Raw genomic sequence first — 18,969 nt, forward strand, 5'->3', positions numbered from 1 at the left:
AATAGTATATATTTAGGATAATGTATAGTACTTACCTTGTTTAGCGTCACAGGACCTTCGGTCATGTGACCATGTTAATCTCCTCTATGGAATGTTGGAGGACCTTAGGAGATCCTTGGGTCACGTGTTACCCACAAATCTTTGTAATGGTGATTGACATCAGTAATGGACCAATTAGCACTAGTCCAGCCCCTGCCCATATAAGGGAGCTGTAGCCAGTGATCGCTCTCTTGGGTTGCTGCTCTTGTGGATGCCGGACTAGCAGGACGGATCTGCGCAACTATCACAGGCACGCTAGGCCTGAAAAACCTACCGGCCTCAGCAGAACTAAAACCGTGAGTTCTAAACTATCCCCGCTAATGCTAGTGTGACTACTGGACCGCAACTAATCCCCTAAATCCAGTGGAACAGCGCATAATACTTAAAGACTCTAACTTGCTAAAGTCCCAACCTTTGTCAATCTCCAAAGAAAGCAGTTATATGCTTAAGAGACTGTTCCGTTATTGAAGCTTGCAGAAAATCTTCAGTAAAAGTTATACCTGTTTCAGAAAACGCTCCGGTTGTGGATATTCTATTATTATCTACCTCCCTATCGCTCTTGGGAAGGGTGGCGGTAGGACAAGTATTACTGAGGAGCCCTCAACCTGGCGTCATGAATAGCAAGGGTTAACAAGCACCCTTTAACTACCGCACAGCTACACTCCCCACACCCTACATCCCCCAGGCTATCACATAACCATAATGATGTCACTTACTAGATGTTTAATTATTGCCGTGTCTGGGGTTTTAGTTCAGAGACTATGTCAAATTCTCATTATTCTTAGATGTCTGATGCCCCAATTAGGAAGAGAACCAAAAAATGAAGACACAGACAATGCAGGTCTTGTTCCCAGCCTTTAGTGGAGAATGTTGAGTTTGATTTCTGTGAAGAATGCTCACTACAATCACGTCCTAGGGAAGATGAACAGAGTTTCGGGAATGAAGCTAGTTAATTTTTTTCATGGTTCAAATAACGCATCTCATTATTTTTACCTGAGGATGCACCCCCGGCAAAAAGACGGAGGTTAAGGCATAGAGCTGTGTCACCATTAGATTCTGATGTGTCTAAATCATATTCTTCAGCAGAATCTATGGATTCTCCGGAAGATTATTATATCCTTCATAAAGACGATGCACATGATTTGATAAAAGCTGTCAAGCATGTCCTGCAGTCTGACCGGTCTACTGAGGGGAAAATACCGAGAGAAATATACTATTTTCTGGTTTCTAATGAAAAAGTGTTACCCTCTCACCCGTCAGTTATCAAATGGTTTAAAGCCAACTGGGAGAAACCAGAAAAAAGGGTAGACTTTGGGCCTCGATTTAAATCAGTGTATAGGCTTGATTCAGGAGCCTCTTCTTCTTGGTATAATCCACCTAAGGTGGATTTGCCGGTGGCTAAACTGGTAAAGAAATCTTACTTCCCTTCAGAAGATACGTATCTGTTAGCTAACCCGATGGACAAAACAGCAGATTCGCTGGCAAAGAAAGCGCATGCCATGGCGGCTGCAGTATCTAAGACTGGCATGGCAGCTCTGCCGGTGGCAAGAGCACTTAGGGTTTGACTTAGCCAAATGACTAAGGATTTGCAAGAAGGGGTACCCAGAGACCATATACTAAGGAAGATACCGGTCATGAAATCAGCAGCTGAATTTCTATGTGATGCTCCATTAGACACACTTCGCCTGTCATGACAAAATATTTTTCCAGTTTGGGAAAAGACAATGGAGGACAGGTGGGTCCGATCAGTCATAAAGAAGGGCTACATTCTGGAACTTCTGACCCAACCTCCAGAAATGTTATTTCTCAACAACCGACAAGACAGCAAATTGCTACCTCTAATGTTGGATTTTGTTGCAAAAAATGCCGTAGATTGGGTACCAAGACAAGAATGGGGTACAGGCATATATTCAAGAATTTTTGCAGTGCCGAAGTCAAATGGCAAATGGAGGCTTGTAATAGATTTGACATACCTGAACAAATTCATACAGAAGAAGCATTTCAAGATGGAAAACATCAGGTCAGTGATCCCTATGCTGAACCAGGGAGATTTCATGGTGACACTGGACTTGTCCGACGCATACCTACATATATCAATACATCCCCTCTCCAGGAAGTTCCTAAGAGTGGCACTCAGAGTAGGGGATGTGGTGTGGCACCTACAGTTCACATGTCTTCCATTCAGCCTAAGCTCATCCCACGAGAGTATTCATGAAAGGGGTAAGAGTTCTGGCAGCAGCACTTCACACTCAAGGGATAAATATAGTACCGTATATAGACGATTGGTGGATAAAAGAAAAATCAGGAGAACATCTGACGATTCAGGTAACCAAGACAATAGAGTTCCTCCAAGCGCACGGATTTATTATCAACAAAGAAAAATCGCAACTGGTTCCATCCCAGAGGATCCGATTCTTGGGATTCATTATAAATTCAGTGACCATGAAAATTTCCATATCTCAAGAAAGAGAAAAGAATTTGAAGCAACAGATCAAATGGTTTTTGATGAACAGAGTTGTCTTGATTCGACAGGCATTGAAAGTCCTGGGCAGTCTAACATCAACAATAGACAGTTCAATGGGCAAAAGCGCATATGAGAACCCTGCAATCGAGGGTACTAGCCTCATGGAACAGATCACAGACAACCCTGGAAAAATTCATCTGGATTCCAACATTTCTGTGCCAGGACCTGCATTGGTGGCTTGCTCCAAACAGGTTTTTAACAGGAAAATCATTGCTGCCAGCCCGTGAACGGCAACGGTGACAACAGATGCCTCAGCACACGGATGGGGAGCGTTCGTTGGACATCAGTGGTTTCAAGGAACATGGTCCCAATCAGAAAGAAGTCTCTCTTCAAACATGAAGGAGCTAAGAGCAGTGTATCTGGCTCTGCTGCATTTCGCTCCTGCCTTATCAGGCAAAGACATCATAATACGGTCAGACAATCTGCCTACAGTGTTTTATCTAAACAAACAAGGACGAACAAGGTGCACAGCACTCATGAAGCAATGTGCAGAAGTATTTCATTGGGCAGAGAACAACGTCGAGAACTTGACAGCAGTTCATCTCAAAGGGACGCTAAACATAAAAGCGGACCTCCTAAGCCGGAAGACATTACAACCAGGAGAGTGGGAGTTGAACCAAGAAGTGTTCCGGCAACTCACGGAAAAGTTCGTAAGGCCGGAACTGGATGTGTTTGCAACAAAACAGACTGCCAAGCTGAGGAGGTTCTGCTCCCTATCTCTATTGGACAAGCCAACACATGTGGACAGCCTTTCAATATCATGGTAGAAGACATTTGTGTATCTCTTTCCTCCTCCAGCTCTGATCCAAAGGACGTTGTGGAAGATCAAGAGGGACAGGCCCAGGGCAATAGTGATCTTGCCATATTGGCCAAGAAGGGCCTGGTTCTCATTAATCAGAGAACTAGCACAGAATCAATTCTGGCAACTTCCCAAAAGGAATGACCTGTTGAAACAAAGAGGGATATATCATCAGGATTTGAACACCATACAACTGACAGCATGAATGGTGAATTGACAGTACTTCATACAATAGGACTTACGGAGGAAGTAATTTCAACTTTATAGAACGCAAGTAAACCCGGTACAATGAAGTGTTATGGAAGGGTGTGGAAGTTGTTTCGGTCAATGTTTCCAGGTCAGGAGATTACAGTGCCCCTAGTCCTGAAATTTCTACAGCAAGGTCTAGATAAAGGGCTGAAGCAGTCTACATTGAAGGTGCAGTTTGCGGCCATAAATTATTTCCTAACAGGAACATTTTCCAATGACACTCTTATCAAGAGATTCTTCAAGGGGGTCAAGAATTTATGTCCAAGGGTAAACAGGCCAATTCTTTCTTGGGATCTACCGAAGGTACTCAGATGTTTAACATCGGAACCCTTTGAACCTATAGAGAAGATTGATCTGCAGTGGCTCACATGGAAGGCATGTTTTTCGGTGGCCATTGCATCAGCTAGACGTGTGAGTGAGATTCAGGCCCTGTCATGTCGAGAACCTTACCTTAGGGATCTGGGGAATGTCCCACAATACCAGGTTTTATTCCCAAGATTCACTTGGCCAACAATATGCATGAAGAGATTATTCTACCAACTTTTTCTGAAAACGAAGATATATCCAAGCTTGACGTAAGAAGAGCGGTCTTACAATACATTGCTAGAACAGAGCCATTCAGAGTATCCGAGCATTTGTTCATACAATTCGGGGCGAAATCCAAAGGTTCTAAAGCGGCAATATCGACGATCACAAACTGGATAAAAAATACAATAAATTTCTGCTTCCAAAAGGAAGGGTTAGATCCACCAAAGGATCTCAAGGCGCACTCAACAAGAGCAGCCACAACTTCCTGGGCAGAAGTAGCATATGTGTCATTGCAGAAAATATGCAGAGCAGCTACATGGGCAACACCAATGATGTTTATTCAACACTACTGTCTAGACCATTCCAGTAGTCCGGCCTTAGGTAAATCAGTGTTGGAAGAAGTGTTTAAGAAATAATGCCCGCCCTTTGTTATTTTTTGCTACTTAAATCCCATACTGTGCTGCCGTAGGACGTCCAGGAATGACTTAAGTTTTTCTTACCTGAAAATTTCAATTTCTTGAGTCCGTAGGCAGCACTGGGTTCCCGCCCAAATAAAAAGCATGCTATAAACTAAGCTAAGCTCTGCCCACTTCTGGATTCCGGCGCATCGCGTACTGCAATCAGAATGTTCGCCTGCACGGCGTGGCTTGGCGGCATCGGCGTCCTCGGCCTCCTGCAGGAGCTCCAGACCCCGTAAGTTCTTAATACTAAGCACTTCACAGTGCTTACTTTAGGGGTCCTCCAGCGCTTCAGAGTTTTGCAAAGCCTATATAACCTCTTCTGAGACTACCTATGAGCACTTCACAGTATACTATCTGTGGTCTACTATAGGCACTTCACAGCAGCTCTATATAAGTCTATCTGAAAAGAAAGAAAAATAAATTTATCATTAGTTACCTAATACAACTATATTCCCACAGGAATAGAAAAACCTATCTCTCCTAAGCGGAAGTAAAAAAAAACTCTGTGGCGTGTGGTCTCTTTGGGGTATTTATACTATGGGGGAGGGGACCATTAACTATGCTAATGTTTTAATTATATGCTAACTATCTCTTCTGGCAAGTTCAGGGAAACAAGTTTAACCCATACTGTGCAGCCTACGGACTCCAGGAATTGAAATTTTCAGGTAAGCAAAATGTCATTTTTTATACTCGCATATTCTTGTAGACCCAGTTTTTTAATTTTTACAAGGTGTAATAGGAGAAAAAGCCCCCAAAATTTGTAACTCAATTTCTCTCGAGTAAGGAAATCCCTCATATGTGTATGTCAAGTGTTCGGCAGGCACAGTAGAGGGCTCAGAAGGGAAGGAGCAACAATAGGATTTTTGATAGTGAATTTTTCTGAAATGGTTTTTGAGGGGCATGTCACATTTAGGAAGCCCCTATGGTGCCAGAACAGCAAAAAAAAAAAAAAAAAACACATGGCATACTATTTTGGAAACTACACCCCTCAAGGCACGTAACAAGGGGTCCAGTGAGCCTTAACACCCCACAGGTGTTTGACGACTTTTCATTAAAGTTGTATGTGTAACTGAAAAAAAAAAATTCTCACTAAAGTGCATTTTTTCCCCCAAATTTACAATTTTTACAAATATGCCTTTATATACTGGCTCCCTTTAGGGTGTGTTGCCTTACCTTCTTTTTTTTCTTACCTCCTTGCATTATTATTTTTTGTTTTCATTTTTCTGCTTATTGTTTCCATCTTTTTTGTTTCTGCTGTCTCTTCTTTGCCTATGGCAAGCATAGCCGGTTTAGCCGACGTAACTGTTTGCAGGAAAGTATCCTGCAAACCCCCTTAAGGGTTTAGAGTTTAAACCCAGATTTGTCTGAGTAAAAGTAGGAATGTTGTTGAATAAAGAAATTTTGAATGAAAGTTTGCAAGTTGGGTTGTATGTATTATTGATGCTCTTTCTCTCCCCTGATCTAGAATTACAGTTGGTGGAAAGCTCCAATATGATTAATGAAAGAATAGAACTGTCCCAACAGATTGAAACCCTGAAAGGTAACGATGTTAAAATTGGTTTCACTAAACTGTAGGGGGTTGAACTCTCCATACAAAAGAAATTTGGTTTGGGAAGAGGCCGAAAGCTTAAAAGCGGACATCATCTGTCTCCAGGAAACCCACCTGAGGGCGGAGGATGCCCATAGATTACAGCATAAGAACTACCCCCTCATTATACAGGCTCATGCACCGGCAAAAAGGAGAGGTTGGGTAGCCTTATAGTTAATACAAGGGTAAATGTTGTAATCTTGGCCAGGGAAGAGGACCCAGAGGGGAAATACTTAATAGTAAGATTCAAAATAAGGGGGACCCCTCTGGTACTGATTGGAATATATGCCACTAATAATAAACAAAATCAGTTTTTACACAAAGTTTTGAGTAAGGCGTCATTCTCACCTGAGGAGAAAGTCGTAGTCATGGGGGATTTTAACCTTGTGATTTGGCCATCAATGGACTCAACTTCCCAAGTAAAACATACAGAACCAACACCAATTTCCCGCACAATTTCACATTTTAACCTTTACGATGTTTGGAGAGTTCAGCACCCTACTGAGACAGACTACACCTTTTACTCAGCCCCCCATAAAACTTACAGACGTATTGATTATTTTCTGGTAACAAACTCACTTTTAAAGGCTTCCATATCTTCCGAAATAAAAACCATCTTATGGTCAGATCATGCCCCGGTAGTGTTGATGATTAAGGATACTTTTGGAACCCCAGCACAACACCCATGGCATACTAACCCACATATAATTAACAATATAGAGATGAAGGATCGGTTAGCTGCATGGATCCCATCCTTTTTTGAGACCAATAAAGGTTCAGTTTCTTCAGAGACTACCTTATGGTGTGCGTACAAAGCTTCACTATGTGGGCAATTAATATCTCAGATGGCATATGTTAGGAAACAGACACACCACAGAAAATTTGAACTTCAAAAGAAATTAGCGGATCTGCAGAGGCTGAATAAAACAAATTACTCCCCACAAACAGCAGCTTCTATATCCACTATCATTGCAGAACTACGTAATCTAAACCTACATAAATTTGAACTAGCAATTAAAAATTTAAAATTTAATTTTTATTGGATTGCCAATAAACCAGGATCCTTCCTAGCTCGCCAGCTGAAATTAAGACATTCCCAAAATAAAATCCCATATCTAATCCTAACGTCAGGGGAGAGGGCGCAGGACCCCCAGGGCATAGCGAACGACTTTGTCTTATATTACAAGAAGTTGTATAATTTAATTGAAAACAAAGAGTTACCCCAGCCATCGATAAACGAAATAAACTCTTTTTTAAACAAAGTATTTCTACCTACCCTGTCAGAAGAAGAGGGTAATGTACTACTTTCCCCCTTTTCCTTAGTAGAGGTTAAAAAATGCATTCAGGAATTAAAAATTACTAAAGCCCCGGGCCCAGATGGCATAATCAATGAATTTTATAAAACCCATATACGGTAAAAACCCTGTTACCGCATCTATTAGACCTATTTAACCATATTCTCAACTCTGGTACTGTAAATAAAGAAATGCTGGAAGCAACTATTATAACCATACCAAAACCTGGGAAACAACCGACCGAACCAAAACACTTTAGGCCAATATCTCTATTAAACAGTTACATAAAAATATTTCCTAAGCTATTGGCGAACCGTCTGAATAGGGCGCTCCCGGTATTGACAGACCCTGACCAGTTAGGTTTATTCAGGGGCGACAGTACCTGGATGGAACCAGACGCTTCTTGAACATAATTGCGAAGGCTGTGTCCGATAGAGTGCCTTCTCTGCTCATATCCTTGGATGCGGAGAAGGCATTCAATCGGGTCCTTTGGGGGTATCTGAGGCTAGTCTTGAGGAGGTTTGGGTTTCCACCTAAGCTTATAATGGCAATTATGGCTTTGTACACAAGCCCTTTCACCAGGGTTTGCAATGAGGGTACAAAATCTAAACCATTTGACATTTCAAATTGTACCCGACAGGGTTGCCCCCTGTCACCCCCTCTCTTTGCCTTAATAATAGAGCCCTTCGCACAGGCCATTAGGGAGTGCCAAGAAATCAGAGGTATACCGGTGGGCCACAATATTCATAAGATAGGTCTTTTTGCGGACGACGTTCTTTTATCAATTTCAGATCCCAGGAATTCATTAACTCACATAATGGACATAATAGACCAATTCTCCAAAATAAGTTACTATAAATTAAATATTTCCAAATCAACAGTTCTACCATTATCATTAGACCGGGCTATTAAATCAGAGCTGATTACACAGTTCCCATATACATGGTCAGAAGACTCACTTACATACCTTGGTATAAAATTAACCCCATCACCAAAACAATCCGTTTCCGTTAATACAGAGCAGCTTTGTTCTAGGTTACAGGCAGACATTAAATCCTTTTCTAGATTACCTGTCTCTTGGATAGGACGAATAGGAGTAGTAAAGATGATCTTACTCTCTAAGATATTATACATATTTCGTAATCTTCCACTTAAAATACCCATTTCTACCATCAAAAGGTTACAAACCATTATACTAAAATACATATGGAAAAACAGTACACCTAGGGTGGCATCGGAAATTCTTTATAGAAATATTAAACAAGGAGGTCTAGGTTGTCCTGACCTTAGAAATTACTATCGTGCAGCACATTTGACCCAGCTACAAAGATGATGGCATAGTGACTCTTCCGCAAAATGGAGAGACTTAGGAATAAACCGAACTAGTACTACCTCTCTAGATCCAGCACTATGCCGAATTTCATTAAACAAATTACTAATACCAACGAGGAGCCCTACAGCCAAAGCAAGCATGGAAATATGGCTGTATGCCCTTTCTAAACATATTATAAATGATATTGAAAATGATAAAATGCCTATAACATTGATCCGGTATCTAATTCCAGATATAGACCTCTCCCTTTGGATAAAAAATGAAATTACTAAAATTGGACATATATATGGTAAAGGCCAAATACAACCATTTGAACACATATCTCATAAATATAAAATATCACCACATGATTTTTTTAAATATTTACAGATCCGTCATTTACTAGGGCCATACAGAGAACAAACACAGACTTCCAAAACACTTTTTGAAAAGTATTTTTTTTTTTGTCCAGGGGGGGGGCAGGGGGGAATCTCTACAGACTACAGTGCTTGCCAGCTCACTTTACAGAAACCCAGCCTAATCTTTCAGGCAAAATGGGAAAGGCACTTGGGTATGCAAATCACTATAGAGCAGTGGACTAAAATATATGGGTTACCATCGAATTTGTCGCACTGTGTCTCCAATCTAGAAAGCTCTCGTAAGCTAATGTACCGTTGGTACCTTACACCTGTACGTATGGCAAAGATGTACAGTAAGGGTAAGAGTGGGTCTTTGTGCTGGAGATGTTTGCAAGGACAGAGCACACTTATTCATATTTGGTGGACATGTCCACTAATACGGTCAGTATGGGATATAATAAACCTTTTGTTAGAAAATATTCTAGGAAAACAAATAAAGTGGGGCCCTGAGTTGACCCTTCTAAATATAGGTCTAGGAGCACTTCCATACAAGGATAGACTTATAAGTTTCCATTTGTTATCTGTGACACGTACGGCAATAGCTCTTAATTGGAAATCATCAAATACACCTAAGACAATAGAAATATTAAATTCTTTAAGCCATGCATGTGTTATGGAAAGGTTAAGATTAGATGAGGTGGTTAGTACACAGGATAACAAACGTAAAATATGGGAACATTGGATAACGAAAGTTACAGAAATAAGAGGGGTGTAGGGACGGGGAATATGAGGGATGACAGGGGTGTCCCCCCCTTTTTGCATTTTGCTTTTTGCATTTTGGCAGAGTATAGAATTACAACAGGGGAACAAGTGAATGAACGAAAGAGTGAGAGAGGTATGAGGAGAGGAAGTTATAAGAGTAGGTGTGAATGCTCTTTCTGTGTCCTGGCTTGCTTGGTTTCTTCCCCCCCCCCCCCCCCCCCCCCCTATGTTGTCCTTGGTGAGGGGGGTGTTGGAATGTCATTTTTGTAAATGTACTGTAAGGAAAATACTAATAAAATATATTTAAAAAAAAACAAGGGGTCCAGTGAGCCTTAACACCCCACAGGTGTTTGACGACTTTTCATTAAAGTCGGATGTGTAAATGAAAAAAAAAATCTCACTAAAGTGCATTTTTTTCCCCCAAATTTACCATTTTTACAAAGGGTAATGGGAGAAAATGCCCCACAAGATTTGTAACCCCATCTCTTCTGAGTATGGAAATACCCCATGTTAGGGCATAAAATGCTCTGCGGGCGAACTACAAAGCTCAGAAGAGAAGGAGTCACATTTGACTTTTGGAAAGCAAATTTTTATGAAATGGTTTTTGGGGGGCATGTCGCATTTAGGAAGCCCCTATGGTGTGGGAACAGCATAAAAAAAACACATGGCCTACTATTTTGGAAACTACACCCCTCAAGGAACGTAACAAGGGGTACAGTGAGCCTTAACACCCCACAGATGATTGATGAACTTTCGTTAAAGTAGGACGTGAAAATGAAAAATAAAATTTTTAACACTAAAATGCTGGTGTTACCCCTAACTTTTCATTTTCACAAGGAGTAATAGGAGAAAATGCCCCACAAAATTTGTAATCCCATTTCACTCAAGTAAGGAAATACCTCATATGTGGATGTAAAGTGCTCTGTGGGTGCACTAGAGGGCTCAGAAGGGAAGGAGCGACATTTGGCTTTTGGAGAGCGAATTTTGCTGAAATGTTTTTTCGGGGCATGTCGCATTTTGGAAGCCCCCATGATGCCAGAACTGTAAAAAAAAAAACACATGGCATACTATTTTGGAAACTACACCCCTTACAGATTTTAATAAGGGGTGCAGTGAGCATTTACACCCCACTAGCATTTGACAGATCTTTGGAACAGTGGGCTGTGCAAATGAAAAATTTTATTTTTCATTTTTTCGGACGACTGTTCAAAAACTCTGTCAGACACCTGTGGGGCATAAATGCTCACTGCACCCCTTGTTACATTCTGTGAGGGGTGTAGTTTCCAAAATGGGGTCACATGTGGAGGGGGTCCACTGTTCTGGCACCATGGGGTCTTTGTAAACACATTGCCTTCAATTCCAGTCTAATTCTCTCTTAAAAAGCCCAATGGCGCCCCTTCTCTTCTGAGCATTGTAGTTCAACCGCAGAGCACTTTACATCCACATATGGGGAATTTACCTACTCAGAAGAAATGGGGTTACAAATTTTGGGGGGCTTTCTTCCTATTACCTCTTGTGAAATTGAAAAATTTGGGGTAATGCCAGCATTTCAGGGAAATTTTTTATTTTTTTATTTTCATGTCCAAATTTAACGAAAATTTGTCAAATACCTGTAGGGTATTAAGGCTCACTATACCCCTTGTTACATTCCGTGAGGGGTGTAGTTTCCAAAATGGGGTCACATGTGGGTGTTTTTTTTTTTTTTTTGCGTCCATGTCAGAACCGCTGTAACAATCAGCCACCCCTGTGCAAATCACCAATTAAGGCCTCAAATGTACATGGCGCTCTCTCACTCCTGAGCCATGTAGTTCGTCCACAGACCATTGTACGTACACATATGGGGTATTTCCGTACTCAGAAGAAATTGCGTTAGAAATTTTGGGGGTCTTTTTCTCCTTTTACCTCTTGTGAAAATGAAAAGTATGGGGCAACACCAGCATTTTAGTGTAGAAATCCCCCCAAAATAGTGTAAATAGTGTAAAAAAAAAAAAAAGGAGAACAATCCCCTCAAAATTTGTAACGCAATTTCTCCCGAGTACTCAAATACCCCATATGTGGCCCTAAACTGTTGCCTTGAAATACGACATGGCTCTGAAGTGAGAGAGCTCCATGCGCATTTGAGGCCTAAGGGTGCGTTCACACGCTAGTAACTAGCAGCGGATTTTCCGCTGCAGGAAATCCGCTGCGAGTTACGCTATCATTGATTTAAATGAGTTCACAGACAGTCCGCAATAGTGTCAGATTTGCGGACTGTCCGCGGACCCATTCAAATGAATGGTAGCGTAACTTGCAGCGGATTTCCTGCAGTGGAAAATCCGCTGCTAGTTACTAGCGTGTGAACACACCCTAAATAAGGAATTTGCAATAGGGGTGGATCCGGTTACAAGGATGGGGCTTGTCTCCACCAAAACCCTACAGCAGTGTTTCCCAAACAGGGTGTCTCCAGCTGTTGCAAGACTCCCAGCCTGCCAGGACAGTCTATGGCTGTCCGGCAATACTGGGAGTTGTGGTTTTGCAACAGCTGGAGTCTCCGTTTAGGAAACACTGCCGTATGAGACGTTTTTCATTTTTATTGGGGGAGGGGGGGATGTGTAAGGGGGTGTATGTGTAGTGTTTTACTATTATTTGTTAGTGTAGTGTTTTTAGGGTACATTCACACGGTTGGGTTCACAGTAAGTTTTCCGCTGGGAGTTTGAGTTGCGGTGGAAAATTTGCCGCAGCTCAAACTTGTAGGAAACCCACTGTAAACCCGCCCATGTGAATGTACCCTGTACATTCACATGGGAGGGGGCGGGGATGCCCCAAACCTTCAGCTGTGGCAAAATGACAACTCCCAGAATGCACTGACTGACCATACATGCTGGGAGTTGTAGTTTTACAACAGCTGTAGGCACACTGGTGGGGAACCACTGAGTTAGAAAACAGACTCTAGCTCAGTGATTCCAACCCGTGTGCCTCCAGCTGTTGCTAAACTACAACTCCCAGCATGTACAGTTTGTCAGTGCATTCTGGAAGTTGTAGTTTTGCAACAGCTTGAGGCACAAGGGTTGGAATCAATAAGTTAGGAAACAGACTCTAGCTCAGTGTTTCCCAACCAGTGTGCCTACAGCTGTTGCAAAACTACAATTCCCAGCATGGCCAGACAGTCAGGGATGCTGGGCATGTATTTCTGCAATATCTGGCCCTTCAGATGTTGCAGAACTACAACTCCCAGCATTCCTGGACAGTCTGGCCATGCTAGGAGTTGTAGTTATGCAACAACTGTGGAAGAACAATTTGGAGACAGCTAAGTAGTGGTCTCCAAACTGTAGCCCTCCAGATGTTGCAAAACTACAACTCCAAGTATGCCCAGACTGTCCAGTCATGCTGGGAGTTTTAATTCTGCAACATATGAAGGGCCAGATATTGCAGAACTACATGTCCAGCATCCCTGACTGTCTGGTAATGCTGGGAATTGTACTTTTGCAACATCTGGAGGGCTACAGTTTGGAGACCACCGTATAGTGGTCTCCAAACTGTGCCACTTCAGATGTTGCAAAACTACAACTCCCAGCATGCCCAGACAGTCAGTGCATGCTGAAAGTTGTAGTTTTGCAACATCTGGAGGACCACAGTTTAGAGACCACTACACATATGTTGCAAAACTACAACTCCCAGCATGCCCAGACAGCCTTTGGCTGTGTGGGCATGCTGGGAGTTGTAGTTTTGCAGCTTTTAGAAGGCCACAGTGAAGATCACTTACCGCGATCTTCACTGCAGCCTTCTCAGCCGCACTTTCCGGCCGCACTCCTCCTGCGTCGATGCAGCCGCCGCTGCTCCAGGATGCCGCCTCTGCCGGTCCGGTCAAGCAGGCCATGCTCCCCCCTCGCCGCCGGTGTTCCTCCCCGCTCTGCCCTGACTTCGATCGGTGATCAGAGCGGGGAAAATTAACTCTGACCCCCCCGCCCCCCTCCTGCCATTGGTCGTCAGCCTGATCGACCAATGGAAGGGGAAAGGAGGGGGGTGGCAACACTGCCACCTCGCTCCAATCCTTTAGGATGGTCGGAGCTGTCTCTGACAGCTCCGAACATTCTTATTTTCCGGGCGATCGGGTCACCAGTGACCCGATTGGCTCGGATCGCCACAAATCGCAGGTCTGAATTGACCTGCGATTTGCCACGATCGCCGACATGGAGGGGTCTCAAGACCCCCTAGGCATTGCCACGGGATGCCTGCTGATAGATATCAGCAGTCATCCCAGTTCAATCACTGCCCGGCGAGCTGCGGTGATCGGAAATACGGAGGGCGTGTGGATACACCCTCCGTAACCCAAAGACTTAAAGGGGTACTCCACTGGAAAACATTTCTTGTAAATCAACTGGTGCCAGAAAGTTAAACAGATTTGTAAATTACTTCTATTAAAAAATCCCAATCCTTCCAGTACTTATCAGCTGCTGAATACTACAGAGTAAATTATTTTATTTTTGAATTTCCTTTCTGTCTGACCACAGTGCTCTCTGCTGACACCTCTGTCCATTTTAGGAACTTTCCAGAGTGGAAGTAAATCCCCATAGCAAACCTCTCCTGCTCTGGACAGTTCCTGACATGGACAGAGGTGTCAGCAGAGAGCACTTGTGGTCAGGCAGAAAGGAAATTCATAAAGAAAAGAACTTCCTGTGCATTATACAGTAGCTGATAAGCACTGGAAGGATTAAGATTTTTTAATAGAAGTAATTTTAACTTTCTGGCACCAGTTGATTTAAAAGAAAATGTTTTCCAGTGGAGTACCCCTTTAACCCCTCAGCCTGTTCCATACTCCATTCAGTCCTGTTGGATTTCCAATCCCTAGTTTCCACAGGGGATAAGCAGAGGCATCTACCTACTCCCTATCTTTATTGAAGTTCTTTCTGGTGGAGTCAATAGAAATAGCAGAAGGATAAACATAAACCATCTCCAGTATGCCTCATGCAGAAAATGACCTGAATCACCCCATGATAATCCAATGACTAAAAAAATATCATTAAATTACATGAAGCCTGGGTGGGAAGGTGGGGTCTTAGTGAATGTTTATAGGATTGAAAATGAATGTGGCTGCATCATTCTGAAACCTTTGATGACTGAACTCCTAATCTTGTCCTTTAATAATGCCGTACTTAACATCAAGAGCATAGATAGACAATTCTAGTCATTCAATAGTGTGCAAAGAGTGTCTGGAATGAGAAGGCTCCGAAGAAGCGACAGTACAGACCCTGCCTGGGACGATGCTCACACAATGTTTTCTTCAACACTTTTATTTCTTAAAAGTATTCTCCATAAAATGTAAGTACCATCACTATTTCTGCATTTATGGGTAAGAATCGTTTCCCAAACACTTTATTTAACTTTTTATTTATGCTTTTAAAAATTCTTATATTTCTCATGTTAGGTCTAGATTTGTAATAGACTTTGCCTCTTAAGCTTTGTCTTAAATGTCTGTGTGTCCTGTTTTATTAAGTGTTTTAATAGTGTTTTCATTTTTTTAAAGTGCATCTGTCCTTTAGGAAAACTTTTGACATGAAATTGGTTGACATGAATAAATTACAACTTTTTAAGCAATACTTAATATCACTCTGCTTCTCCTGATCTAAAAGTTCTTGAAACTCAATACGTTTTTGTTTGTAATTTTTTTTTTTGGGGGGGGGGGGGGGGGGTTTTGGCTACAGCTATAGTGATGTTTTTTTTTCCAGCCACATCTCTCCCTCGGTGTGATGTTGTTAAGGTGTTTTTCACCATAGACTTTTAATTGAAGGGGTTGTGCAGTAATGTAAAACATAATCCCTATCCACAGGATAGGGAATAAGTGTCTGATCATAGGGGGTCCAACTGCTAGGACTCCCCGCAATCTAGAACAGGGGTCTGTAGCTTATTATGGAGCGCTCAAGCCCCCACTTTCCTTTGCGAGACTAACTGGTCTCCATAGTAACAGCCCCCTTCATCAATCACCGGCTGAGGGGAACATCACTGTGGCCTGTGATTGGCAAAGCAGGCCGTCATCCCTTAGTTAGTCTAGGAAGGGGGGAGAACCCTCCAAGGTAAGATATGGGCCCTATTCTGAAGATCGAGAGGGGATGGGGTTAGACACTAATCCTCTATCATATGGATAAAGGATACATTTTACATAACTGGAATACCCCTTTAATATTAAAACAAAAATGTAAATCTTCTGTGCATCTGTGGTTGCAGATTTTGGTCAATTTTGTTTTAAATACATGTGTTAGAGGTCTTAGCTATATACTTTAAATTATTCCTCTATATGCCACCTAAGCATGCATGCCCCATAATATTGGTCAAAGTCAACTATAGACCTTTTCCTTGACAACTTGTCATTGGATGAGTGTGCCTGAGGAGAATAGGTCACTGCCAGATCCCTCTGACAGCAACATATCTCCAGCGAGCAAAGGATTTCATTTTGAAATCCAACCCAATCCTTTTCCAGTGCTAAGGCTTCACTGTATGAAGATTTCTTTGATCTGGAAAACTTGCCAGATGGCAAATATGCCAGATGGTCCAAAGGTTGGATGCTATGCCCCATTTCAAACTATGGGGCTACAAAAGCAATGCTTGATGCAAACATCCAGTTTGTGGCATCTGGCATTCCTATCCATTCCCATCAGGGACGCAAATCCAACATATCCATATCTTTTTCCCCTGGCATCTGCTGTAAGTAGACTCCTATATACATTAAATGGTTTGCTGTCTTTGAATGGCTAGCTTGAGAGGCAAATCTTTTAATCAGAGTTTTATCCAAATGTTTTTGAATCAAGTCTATGCCTGTTCCACTCCAGTCCCATTCACTTCAGTGGTGCTGAGCTGCTATACCAGACATAACCTGTGGTCAAGAGTGGTGCCTTTATGCAAGAAAGAAGCAATGTTTTTGTAATCCAGATCAACCCATTTAACAGAGAATATAAAAGTCAAAAAATTCAGTCTGCATGTTATCTTTAAAAAGAGTCAATTTAATTATGTAAAGATGTTCATTGAGTTTGTGTTGATGTTTTTACAGGTTTAATACAATCCTGAAATTATTTTGCCATCAAAGTCTCATCATCTTTGTCCCTGTTTGTATCTTTTTGATCTTATTTTCTTGGAAATGGGGACAACCGAGCCCTTCAATGGACTGTAAACCAACAAAGATCATTTCCATAAACCAAGATCAGTCTCTGAAGTCTACCATAAAGAAAGAAGAGGAACTTCTTGTTCTTGTGTGGGTGTTTCCTTTTGCAGAACCCTTCCCCTTAGACACCTGTCATAGTGTATACGGTATCTCCGGATGCAAACTTACGGCCAACAGGAGCTTATATAGCATTGCTGATGCTGTTGTTATGCACCATGTAGACATCATGTATGACAAAATGTCTTTACCACAAAAACCACGCCCTCATCATCAACGTTGGGTATGGTTCAACATGGAACCTCCCCATATTATTAAAAATCTTCATTTCCTGGATAACATATTTAATATGACTATGACATTTCGCCAAGATTCTGACATCTATAGACCTTATGGTCGAGTTGAAGCTTTGAAGGAACCTCAGAGCTTCTCGATCCCTGCCAAGACTAAATTTGTTGCTTGGGTGGTTAGTCAGTGGTATCCAGGTGCCAGACGTTCTATATATTATAAGGAACTTAAAGAATATCTTCCAATTGACGTCTATGGGAAGCAACACATGAAACTGTCTTGGGATGACTTTTATCAAACCATTTCTAAATACAAATTTTACTTAGCATTTGAAAATTCAGTCCATAAGGATTACATTACTGAAAAATTATGGTCAAATGCTTTAGATTCATGGGCAGTGCCTGTAGTGTTGGGGACAACGCGAGAAAACTATGAGCGTTTCATCCCTGGAGAGGCCTTCATTCACGTAGATGATTTCTCAAGCCCCAAGGAGCTGGCTTCCTATCTTTTTGAGCTAGATAAAGATGAAGACAGATACAAAAAGTATTTTTACTGGAGATCTTACTACCGTGTAAGAAGAGAAACTGGATGGGACAACCACTACTGCAAAGCCTGCCGGGCACTTCAACAGGCACCAGATTACCAAGTTATCCCTAGTGTGGAAAAATGGTTTTTAAAGGACACATAAGCCTCTGTAACTGTTAGCAAAAATTTTTGTGTCAACATTTTTCTGAACTGAGTTAGTAAAAAGTATTGGTGATGCTTAAGATTTTTCAATGACGAACCTCTCGTAAAAGTTTTACTAGCTCCATTAGGCCCTTATATCAATGGAGAAGTTTTTGGTGAGACGGAATAATTATTTTGCAAGTGACTCGATTCTTCTCAAAAGTTTGTCTTTTCTACCACTGCATGGTAGAGTAAGACTTCTTCAGAAGACATCAGGGGAAATTTATCAAAACCTGTTCAGAGGAAAAGTTGCCCAATTGTCCATAGCAACCTACTGGATTGCCTCTTTCACTTTTAAAAAATGCCTCTGAGAAATGAAAGAAGCAATCTGATTGGTTGCTATGGGTAACTGGGCAACTTTTCCTCTGGATAGGTTTTGATAAATCTCCGCCATCCTCTTTAACCCCTTAAGGACACATGACATACTGGAACGTCATGTGTCCGCTCCCGATCCATAAGGCGGGGCCACGGCGGGGCATATCGGGTCGGACCCGTGGCTAATAGCGTGCGTCATTGATCGCGGTGCCGCGCACTATTAACCCTTTAGACGCGGCATTCAAAGTTGAACGCCGCGTCTAAAGTGAAAGTGAAAGTATGCCGGTTAGCTCACCGAAATCGCGGCATCCCGAACAACTTACAGGACAGCAGGTGGGTCCCTACCTGCCTCCTCGCTGTCCGATCGCCGAATGACTGCTCAGTGCCTGAGATCCAGGCATGAGCAGTCAAGCGGCAGAATCATCGATCACTGGTTTCCTATGAGAAACCAGTGATCAATGTAAAAGATAAGTGTGAGCAGTGTTATAGGTCCCTATGGGAGCTATAACACTGCAAAAAAAAAGTTTAAAAAAAAAGTGAATAAAGATCATTTAACCCCTTCCCTATTAAAAGTTTGAATCACCCCCCTTTTCCC

Source organism: Hyla sarda, chromosome 9 (assembly GCF_029499605.1).
Source record: "Hyla sarda isolate aHylSar1 chromosome 9, aHylSar1.hap1, whole genome shotgun sequence".
NCBI classification, from domain to species: Eukaryota; Metazoa; Chordata; class Amphibia; order Anura; family Hylidae; genus Hyla; species Hyla sarda.